Below are 12,412 nucleotides of genomic sequence, written 5' to 3' on the forward strand. Positions count from 1 at the left end.
GATCATTACTTTGAATCACTGAGCTGTACAATCTAGAAATCAGAACCATCAAGGAGAGAAGTTTTGCTGCTACCCTTACCGCACAGCACTTTCATGTTTAGATTTTTATATCATTTGCACAAGTTTTCTAAGGAAGTTGTTTGAACGTTGCGAGTTAAGCAATTGCTTGGAAGAAGCATGGTAAGACAGACTTGTCTGTGGATTACAGAGTGAAGTAATATAGAGCAGGTCATTGACAGAGGTTGCATTGACATCCAAGAGATTAAAATGGCTGTTTCCATGGACACGGTAATACAAGAATCATAACAGCTCAAATGGATCTCTTAAGGTAAATGCCCTTTTCATTTTTGTAAACAAAACATTTAGCAAAAGCAAACACTGTGTCAAAACCAATGAATTACTGATGTATGAAATGGATGTGTCTCAGTTATGGGAGGAAATGTAACATCAGGTGGCAAAAATGCCACAGAGGGGAAGAGAAGAATTAAACAGAATATAGATAAACTCTAAAATAAATGTATTAATTGTACAAAAGCAAGGGAGAATGTCCAGTGAAACATTTGTGAAGGTACACACGTAGCTTGTATCTACCGTCAGGGAAAATGGAAATTACATTGACGTGTCAGGACCCTTTCACGTCATTCACTCTGAAATTGCTTTGTTTTACTGTGTGTTTAAGATAATCTGCATCTTTGTATGTGTAAGTAGTCATTTGTAAAGTATGTAATTATATTTAACTTGTTACAGCACTCTGGACCTACACTCAGTCAACAGCATGATACAAAAGAAAAACGAATTAACATCACAAATTGTAGGAATTCAAGCAAAAAAAAAAAAAATGACACACCAAACTGCACAAACCTAAAGAAAAGTAAGAAATGATGTTATCAAGCAGACCATTTTGATCAGCAAAATTAATTAATTTTTAGTTTTTATGCAATCTAATTAAGTTCAGTATTTTTTTATTACTTTATTAGTCCACATGGTGAAATTGTCTTTTTGCAACGACCTTTGGGAGTCACAGTGCAGAGTCAGCCATTGTACATTGCGCCTGGGTGCAGTTTTTAAGGTTAGGGGCTTTGCTCAATGGCCCAATGGAGTAGGATCACTTCTGACAGAAACGGGATTTGAACTGGCAGCCTTCTAGATACCAACACAGATTGTTAGCCACTAGTCCACATAAACGTATTTGCTAACATACGAGGGGAAGTCAAAAAGTAAAGGGATTTTTTAAATTTTTCTTTTCAGAGTTTGGTAACACTGCTCGTATCCAGCGCTGAATGAGTGTAGTCGCCAACACTTCTATACAACGTGTAACTCTTATTCCCGCGTTATTCGTTGGAGTGTAGCAGACCGTTAAACATGGCAGCTCCATTGTCGATCTGCACCAAGGAGGAAATGAGGGCAGTGATTCGCTTTTTGTTTGTGGAAGGTGTTAAACCTGTGGACATTATTTGTCGAATGCAAGCACAGTATGGTGACAACTGTTTATCGCGAAGCAAGATCTACGAATGGAGAATGGATACAGTCCAGACCTGGCTCCAAGCGATTTTCATATGTTTGGACCATTAAAGGAAGCGCTAAGGGGAAGAAGATTTGCAAGTGATGAAGAAGTCATTGATGCGGTACAAAATTGGTTGCAGATGCAACCGAAAAACTTTTTTTCCGACGGAATCAAAAAACTTGTGAAACGTTGGGAAAAGTGCATTGAAGTCCAGGGAGGATATGTAGAAAAATAAGGTATGTTTCACATTTCTATCATTAGAATAAATGCCCCTTTTCTCAAATGTCCCTTTACTTTTTGTCTTCCCCTCGTATATATAAGTATTACATAACAAACTTCTTAACACATTGACTTCTGGAATATTTATTACCAGGATGCTGCAGTATCATATCTCTCTGTTACATAAAGCAATCTTGCGACGCGACGAGACATTTTGGAAGATTTTTTCAAGTCCCGCGAGATTAGACTTTGGCCATTAGATTTTGTTTAAGTCACACCCTCCTCTCAACCATTTCCAACCACGCACCCGGTAATCTCACCTCACATTCGTGTGAATGCTTTTGACAGACACAGTTTCTGCTCCTTCAGCTCTTATAAATTTTAACGTTTTCCTCACTTTAAGTTCCCAATTAAAGAAGATGTATTATGTCAAAATCTTATTGAAGAATTTCATCAAGAAGGGTTATCAACATAAAAAATGAGTACATGGGCAATCCTAGCACCGAGAAAAAATGAAGTCGAATTAACGGCAAAAATGTTGATCGGTAACACGGCAAAATGGTTAAATGCGTATCAGTAGACTATGCAGAAACAGTTGGTGGTAATCGTGCGGAAGAGAAAGAAGGATGTATCCAAGAAAGGTAATGTAGTAAATCTTCCACGGGTAACATTACACAACAAAGGAGATGTTGGTATGCCACTCATATTAAAACGTTAACAGTTTCCCGTTAGAATAGCTTTTGCAAAGACAATTAACAAATCACAGAGATAAACATTCGAAAAAGTCATTTTATTTAACAGAGGGAAAAAAATTAAATTCACTCACGGGCAGTTATACGTTGCGTTGTCACAATCAAAGTCCAAACACAGAATCAAAATTCAATGCGATATTGATGAAAGCTGAATTAAAAAACTTGTTTTTACTAAGTTTTACAGTAAAAGTGTAAGTTTAAAAAGTATGCGCATGTTAATTTCAAAGCCAAACAGAACAAAATCGTATTTCTCAACGAATAACTCTAACGCAACATGAAACATAATTTACTTTCAAATTATTATGTTTTACTCTTTTTTAATATGGTTAATTACTCGTTGTAATATAAAATAGTTATATGATGCATATGTAAAAATTCCCATGAAAATAAAAATCTGTTTAAATTGTACAACCGCATCCCAATATGTGAGCAACAGAACTGCAAAGTGGCTTGCGTGTAGTGCAGGCACGGGGGTTGGCGAGCGAAGTGAGCAGAGGGCAAAACCCCCTAGTATGATGAATAATGAATTCTATCAGAATTCGTAATAAATGTAAAGAAATATATTAGAAAGCAACTGTTTTATTATTAACAGTAATTGTCAAAAATGAAAAGAAACAGTTAAGTATTTTCACCAGTAACATGACTAAAAGTCTCCATTTGAATGAGAGTCCTAGAAGCATGGCACCTTGCAGAGCGCAGGCTAAGAAGAACATGCACCACAAATATAACACTTACTTACTTTGTGCTGTCCATGCTTGTGAACACAACACCTCTTTTAGCTGGTGACTGTTTCTACTCAGTGGGAAGCACAGTGTCCATGTAGTGCGGTCCTACCAGTCGCGACAAGTCAGATGCCTTGTAATAAAGAAATGCCTTGGGGCAGTTATCTACATCAGTAAAACAACAAGTTCCTTATCATCAAAATTATTGTCACTATCTCAAACACCTTTATTATCATCAAAATATTCATCTCGCAACAGATCTAGTTGTTTAAAAACATCAGCCGCTTTTTACTTTTTTCATGACAACTTAAGTACGAACTGCATTTTTATAGCGCTATTTTCCACAAGCTTTTGCCACCAAAAAAAAAAAGATTTTTTTTTTTGGCTATCCACAAGATGGCAGCACTGTACTAGGTAACTGAGATTCAGCAGCATCAGTAGTGGCCGTAAACTGAGATATGAGTTATCTTGTACTCGCGTCTTGACAGGCTGAATGATATATGAGATAACTTGTACCTCGCTTTTGCTTAGACCACATTCCAGGCATGAATCTCAGCTATGGTGCACACAGGTGTCAATCTCATGTCAGTGCTCCATGCAAACAGTGAAGGGCTATTGCTTTTAACTTTTGAACCAAAGAGGATAAACTGCTAGCTGCAACTCATTCTTTGCTTTTCTATGGGTACTGCCAATTCAAGACTTATGGGTTGCTTGTTTTCATACCCATTTTCCCAGCATTCTCCAGCGTGTGTGCCGCTTGTTACTTCAACAGATCAATGGTTTGAAGTTCACTACAAATGTTCCCAAAGTATCTGAGTTTGTAGATAAATGTAGTGTTTTTGCTATCAAAAGAATCTTTTGCTTTTTTTTGACCTCCTGGTTTTGACCTATTGTTCTTGTTTTTCACTCATTGTCACTTACTTGAATGATTGCAGTGATTTTTGGTAATGACCACAGCCTCCTTTAGGAATACGTATATCTCCTGGATATTTCATTAAAAATCTTTTCCATCTCAGCCTAAGTCGTTGCACCAGTCCAAAATTAACTTGTGCCGACCGCTGTTATGTTCAGAGCTGCTAGTTTCTATATGCACATCATGCACTGTGTGTAGGGCCTGTGGTCAAAGGACCAATGGGGGTTGGAGGGCACACCTAATGGTGCTTCTGCTGTATCATGAATCATCAGATTAACATCACTGGCAGTAAACTGTTATAATAATTTTCCAATAACGAACAGAAAGATGGATTCAAGTCAACAATAGTCAGGGATGCAAAAAAGAAAGAAAACAAATGCATGAAGAAGCAGCTTGTGCTGCATTAGCAGGTGTGTTTTCAAATTTAAATTTGTCCAATTTCCAGTAAGCTACATCAACTGCCGCTACACTAAAGCTAGTGTTTTACTGGAGTAAAAATGGAGTAGCAAAAGCATTAAGTATAATAGTAATATAATAATAGATGTTACAGTGCCCACCTTATACATGGTTGAGGATTATTTATCACTGCCACACAGACCTCGGACCTCTACGCGTTGTTAAAGGCTGCTAATGTTAATTGACATATGAAGTGCTCTGAGTGGTGTTGTATTGAGAACACATTTGTAAATTTCACTAACATACAGGCAGCTCTCTTGCTTACTAATTAGTGATTGGCTGAATTGTGGAAAAGCAACAGGCAAGCAACTTTGACACACAAAAAGAGCATTTAACTCAGATTAACTTCAATTGCTGGTTCATTTTATTGGCAGCTAGCATTGCTGATTTAGTTAATGCCTAAAGCCTGCTGTCAGTGGAAGGACAAAATAAAGTTTAGATAAATTCATAAGTGTAGGATATATATACACGTTCACGTTTTTTAAATATTGGAATATCTGGCTTCATTTTGACCCCGAATTTACAGCACTAGGTAGGTTTAGTAAGCACATTCAGTAGTACTATTAGTAGTTTTTTTAATTATTATTATTAATAGTAGTATTTTATGTATTATTATATATAATAATAGTAGTATAATAGTAGTAATAGTTGTTCTATTTTATATTATTGTGTCATATGTCACAAGTAATAAAGAATAACAGCACACTGATACCCTGGACCATTATTATAGTGCATCCGGAAAGTATTCACAGCGCATCACTTTTTCCACATTTTGTTATGTTATAGTCTTATTCCAAAATGGATTAAGTTCATTTTTTTCCTCTGAATTCTACACACAACACCCCATAATGACAACATAAAAAAAGTTTACTTGAGATTTTTGCAAATTTATTAAAAATAAAAAAATTGAGAAAGCACATGTACATAAGTATTCACAGCCTTTGCCATGAAGCTCAAAATTGAGCTCAGGTACATCCTGTTTCCCCTGATCAGCCTTGAGATGTTTCTGCAGCTTAATTGGAGTCCACCTGTGGTAAATTCAGTTGGTTGGACATGATTTGGAAAGGCACACACCTGTCTATATAAGGTCCCACAGTTGACAGTTCATGTCAGAGCACAAACCAAGCATGAAGTCAAAGGAATTGTTTGTAGACCTCCGAGACAGGATTTTCTCGTGGCATAAATCTGGGGAAGGTTACAGAAAACTTTCTGCTGCTTTGAAGGTCCCAATGAGCACAGTGGCCTCCATCATCTGTAAGTGGAAGAAGTTCGAAACCACCAGGACTCTTCCTAGAGCTGGCCGGCCATCTAAACTGAGCGATCGGGGGAGAAGGGCCTTAGTCAGGGAGGTGACCAAGAACCCGATGGTCACTCTGTCAGAGCTCCAGAGGTCCTCTGTGGAGAGAGGAGAACCTTCCAGAAGGACAACCATCTCTGCAGCTTACTGCTTAGTAAAAGGCACATGGCTGCCCGCCTGGAGTTTGCCAAAAGGCACCTGAAGGACTCTCAGACCATGAGAAAGAAAATTCTCTGGTCTGATGAGACAAAGATTGAACTCTTTGGTGTGAATGCCAGGCGTCACGTTTGGAGGAAACCAGGCACCACTCATTACTAATTATTTACCATTCTGCCGTGCCTCCACCTTTGTTTTGAGATGTGTGCTGCCATTTTGAGTTTTGGCGGTCAGCACACGATGACGGGTTGCAGGGACACATACAGGTGTGTGTGCAACAACCTTTAATCCTGCTGGTTAGTGTACTTAATTGTCCAAGTGTTTAGAAAACAAATTAACAAAAGAAACATGGTACAGTGCATTCAAACAGTATTCAGACCACTACACTTTTCTCACATTTTCTTATGTTGCAGTCTTGTGCTAAATTCAATTTAATTCATTTTTCCCCATATCAAGCAACACTCAATTCCCCTGAATGACAAAGCAAAAACAGGATTTTTAGCAATTTTTGCAGAGTTATAAAAAAAAAATGGCCGAAATATCCCATTAATACAAGTCTTCAGACCCTTTATTCAGTACTTCATTGAAGCTCCTTGTGACAATGTGGGTCGGCTCCTTGCTCCTTCTTCTATAACGGGAGCCTCTTGAACCCAACACCATCAGTACCGTAATGGAGACGAGCTTGGCAGATGAGGGCAAACCGCACTTGGAGCAAAGGTATGGAGTAAATGTGAATCAGTGCTTTTATTAAAAACCAAGTACAAAATAAGTGATCAAAAAGTGCAGTGCTCAGAAAATAGTTCAATAAATAAATAATCTATAAAAAGGTGTATCTGTGGAGGTCAAAATCAGATTAAATAAATCCATTAAAAACGAGGTTAAAATCAACTGGCAGGAAACTGTTTCAACTAAAAAGCCCAGTGCCTTCTTCCTCACTAGCGGCTCCTCTGCTTATCCCATATGGGCCTTACAGCAGAGGAATTGCCCTACTGACAAACTCAGCTGACGTTCCGCAGGTCTGGGTCCCTGCCATCCCATGGTTATGGCCTGGCTCCCTCTCCGAACCCAGATTTGGGACCCCAACGGCCATGGTGCTCACAATGGAACTCTTTTCCCAAGCCTCTTTGACCCCCGCTGCCTTTCCGGTCTTCCACAGCGAGTCGCTCCCTTTAGTGTATATTGCTCTGGCTCCCTGAGCTGCTCAGCCAGAGCGATCACTCCTTAAGCCCCCGAGTGTCAGCCTCTCACGCCGCTCAAGAGGCTCACCTTCCCAACTGCCTGCCTTCTCTCCCTTAAGCTGTCTCCCTTCAGCTTGCTCACACTGGCTCCTTCCGCGTCCTGCCCTCTCTTTCTTTCTCCCTTTAACCTCCATCTTTTCTTCTTCTCGATTCTTGATTCTTCCCCTATCACACTCACGCTTCCCTTTTAAACTGGGGACGTGGCAGAGCTGGACAATCAGCAGCTCCCAGCATCAATTAGGGTCTTGGACAATCCTACACTTCTGCACTAAGTGCAGGGATGTCTGCAACCACTCGCCACGCTACCATGCCCACAGACATGAAGACACGAGTACAGCAATTATCTGTTTAAAATGTTAAACAGCCACGGACCTCACTTCACCAATTTCAGCCTTCAGACTCTTTGAGTATGATGTGATAAGCTTAGCATGCCTGGACTGGGTGATTTTATGCCATTCTTCTCTGAGGATCCTCTCAAGCATTGTCGAAAATTACAGGATAGAGCGTCTGGCCTAAGCTACTACCTGCTTCGCAGCCTCTGTGCCCTGAACGGCTGCCTGCTTCTTTACCTGGCTACTGGGAAGTGGTGTCCAGATGCCTGCTATCCAGCCATGTCCACCAAGAGGTGGTCTGCCCATTGCCTATTCGTGGTCACCAGGAGGTGGTCTTCACGTTGCCAAGTTGTGGCCACTGTGAGGTGGTCTTCTCAACTTGTCTGCCATGGTGGACCACAGTCTTAATGCTTTAGGGCATTGGATCAGAATTGCACTTTTTCTAGGGGTTCGTTTGAGGAAATACACAGGGGTGTCTGAAAGCTGTCCTTTAAGGAGGGGTATTTCAGTCCAGATCTCTCTTTTATTGTTCATTTTATTATTCTTTTCTGTTAATATTGTTACTTATTTGAGGGTTTTTTTTTATTAGTTTTGTGTATAACATCATTTCTGTGTATTTTGTTCTATTATGTTCCATTTGTTTTTTGGGTAATTTCCCAAAAGGCAGGGCCACCTGTTAATCCTGATCAAGGGGCTGCCTTCAAGCAAATAAAGACTGCAGAAATACACAGTTTCCTGCAGTTCATTGAATGGGCTTGATGGTTTGGATGAGTTCTGTTGAGCCTATTCTTTGTTAATTCCCTGGATATTTTGACGTTTTGCTCTGCTTCTCGACTTCACTTTGGATTTGTGATTTTTGAGACATGTTCTCCAGTGGATTGTCTATTGCATCGAGGTAACTCCTTCTGGAGCTTTTGTGCTCCTTGGAGCTTGTTATGTTACACAGCATTTTTGATAAATAAATCTTTTATTTTATGACAATTTTTAATTTACCCTTTTTTGGGTTACAGACCTAAAGTTAATGGAACTTTCTACTTGTGGGGCTATTTGCTATTGGCTTTGGGACTAAGAAACTCCCTAGTTCATGACACGATCAGACAAGTGCAGTTTTAGGGGTCCCTGCCCTCTTAGGCTCACATACAGAAAAAAGGACAATAACTCACATAATTAACAAAAAATACAAAATGATGAATGAAGAATCAATAATATTTAAAAAAAGGAAAAAAAATTAAAGATGGGGAGAAAACCCTGACCAGACCATAATATTTTTTGTCCTGTTTTCCAAATAAAAGTTTGAAAATAATTATTCAGTACAACTGGAAGTACCCTCATGGTAAAGTAGCTATAGCCATGCTGGTTCAGAAAAAATAAAATGGAACATAAAGTTTACCCTCAGGTAGGGCCTTTAGGTAGGGCATTATCTGATATGATTAATTAAAGAGGGCTTTACAAAACTATATTGCTGGATTTATCACATACATTAATACTCAGAAAGACTAAAGAAACTTCATGCAAAATATTCACACTCAATGGTCAGTCTGATATGCTCGGTTACCTGTTGTTCCTTGTTGCTCAACAGTTGATTTTTACTACAATTGGCTTCCATTTGGCATTACCTCAGCACCTGCAATTTTAAATGAGGCTATGAACGAGTTATTGCAGGGGCTTGTTAGGCAAATAGATGGAGAGAACTTTATTTGTCCCCCGGGGGAAATCTGGCTTTTTACAGAAGCTCTTTAAATAAATACATACATACATAAATAGGTAGATAAGTATAACTAAGTAAATAAATAGATAAACACATACACTGAACTGGTCTGAACACACACTGAAATGGCATTTGCTAACATGCATTGCTACCTGGGTAATGATAGGAACACATAAGACATCTGTGTAGTTTGTTTGGTCTCATTTTTGTATGTTATTTATTTTTGGTTTACTTTTTAAAAAAGCATTTCATCCTCTGTGTTTTTAATGGGTCGTGCCATTTTAGGAGCCTACTTTGCATAAAGAGAGACAACCCTGGATAAAACAACGCCCCATCACAAGAAAACTTCATGCACACAACTACAGAAGATGAAATTAAAGTCACCAATTAACCTAAAATGGACATTTTCTGGACTTCAAAGGAAACTAGAATGAGCCATTGCTGTTATTTCTTCATAACATTATAAATGTACATCTAGACATTATCGTTTTTAGTCAAATCAAATACTGTATATTGCTTTAAAAGTCTGAAAGTTTAAATGTCAAAAATTGGTTTATTTTCCACTGAAACTTCAGAGCACTATTCCAATCTTTCTGTTGGGAGCCATTTCTCTACCAGCCCACATCTCCTGGCTAACACTGCCACCTGCTGGAAATCTTGTAGTATGGCCTCAGCTATATATATATATTTTATCTTCACCTGTTGTTAACCCGGGGCTAGACGATCCTTTATGGAAAGAGGAGAGGAATGAAGGTCAGTAGGAACAAGACAGAATACATGTGTGTAAATGAGAGGGAGGTCAGTTGAATGGTGAGGATGCAAACAGTAGAGTTGGCGAAGGTGGATGAGTTTAAATACTTGGGGTCAACAGTATAGAGTAATGGGGATTGTGGAAGAGAGGTGAAAAAGAGAGTGTAGGTAGGGTGGAATGGGTGGAGAAGAGTGTCAGGAGTCATTTGTGACAGACAGGTATCAGCAAGAGTGAAAGGGAAGGTCTACAGGACGGTAGTGAGATCAGCTATGGTATATGGGTTGGAGACGGTGGCACTGACCAGAAAGCAGGAGACAGAGCTGGAGGTGGCAGAGTTAAAGATGCTAAGATTTGCACTGGGTGTGATGAGGATGAACAGGATTAGAAATGAGTACATTAGAGGGTCAGCTCAAGTTGGACCGTTGGGAGACAAAGTCAGAGAGGCGAGATTGCGTTGGTTTGGACATGTGGAGAGGAGAGCTGCTGAGTATATTAGGAGAAGGATGTTAAAGATAGAGCTGTCAGGAAAAAGCAAAAGAGGAAGGCCTAAGAGAAGGTTTATGGATGTGTTGAGAGAGGACATGCAGTTGATGGGTGTAACAGAACAAGGTGCAGAGGACAGAAAGATATGGAAGAAGATGATCTGCTGTGGTGACCCCTAACGGTAGCAGCTGAAAGAAGAAGAAGAAGATCTTCACATGTGTTGAATCACAAAATATACTCGTCATTAATTATTCTAATAAACTGAGCATTTTTATTCTTACAGATCTGTTTTTTGCACGGTTTTCTGTCTATGTGTTAACTAGAGTTGAGTAAGTTCTGTCACCAGTCACACCCAGTGGCGAATTGGCCAGAAAAATGTGACAAATCTGAGTTTGCCATATTTTGTTTGTAGCTCTAAAATGTAACAAAACGTCTTCCGGGATGCAATTAGGCATTTCATGTTCTGACTTCTCAATGACTCAGCGACATAATGCTGCCAGCTAAAACTCCCTCCCTCCCCCAACTCAATTTCATCTGTGCCTTCAGTTTGATTCTAGACCCAGCTTTGAACCAGTTGTATCTACATACAATTTGTGTGTTTGAGTCTGTTACAAGGGTGTGATTGTCACATTCTCATCTGCTTCAGTCACTCACAAAAATTGTTATTAACTGTTAACATGTTACCATTTTTCCCCTAGAGATGGATAGTGGATTTTTTTTTAATCAGGGGTTTAAAAATTATAGTTTATGCCCAGATCAACATGGGTGTGTTAATCAATGTCCTCTACAAAGTGATTTATCAACTGAAAATACAGACATTGAGTTGCTGATGTCAAATTAGCAGCACAGCATTTGGTTCAGATTTTCATGCAACATTTCTGTAACGTATCAAACTGACAAATTTTTCCTACAATTATCTTATTCTTACAACTTTTCCATTTTGTTTTATCACTTCTATCCAAGGCTGCTGTAAATGAGTCGTCAAAATGTATGTTTTGAGTACACTTGTTTGAACACTGTGTTATGGTTTCATTTTCAATCGATGAATGTAATTTCTTAAATTTTGCATAGTATGGTAAATATCATTTTTCATTCACTACAGCTGTTGCTCCATTTAAAAACAAGTGGCCGGTCTATGATCTTCCATTTTCTAAGCCCTCTCAGCCAGAGCTGGTTCACATCCCAGCAAGTACTGAGCATAAGGCAGGAGAGTGCCAACCCCTCTGCTACACACACATCTACACAACAGAGGCCAGTTTATCTAACCTACATGTCTTTGGACTGTGAAAGGAAACCTATGTAGACATGTGGAGAACCCTGGACTTGAACCCCAGTCTCTTTATTGTGAGGCAGCTGTGCAATCCCTGAACCACTGTTAACACAGACATCCATCCATTCCATCCATTATCCAACCCGCTATATCCTAACTACAGGGTCATGGGGGTCTGCTGGAGCCAATCCTAGCCAACACAGGGTGCAAGGCAGGAAACAAACCCTGGGCAGGGCGCCAGCTCACCGCAGGGCACACACACACACACCAAGCACACACTAGGGACAATTTAGAATCGCCAGTGCACCTAACCTGCATGTCTTTGGACTGTGGGAGGAAACCGGAGCACCCGGAGGAAACCCACACAGACACGGGGAGAACATGCAAACTCCACGCTGGGAGGACCCGGGAAGCAAACCCGGATCTCCTAACTGCGAGGCAGCAGCGCTATCACTGCGCCACCGTGCCGCCTAACACAGACATTGGAAAATAAATCATATTTCTGATTAAGTTATTCGATTTATTTAAAATTACTAAAATATCCATCCATATATTCACCTATTTCATGATAGGTGTACCAAAGATTAGCTCAACAACCTGCAGACATAAGC

This window comes from Erpetoichthys calabaricus, chromosome 3, assembly GCF_900747795.2.
Source record: "Erpetoichthys calabaricus chromosome 3, fErpCal1.3, whole genome shotgun sequence".
NCBI lineage: Eukaryota > Metazoa > Chordata > Cladistia > Polypteriformes > Polypteridae > Erpetoichthys > Erpetoichthys calabaricus.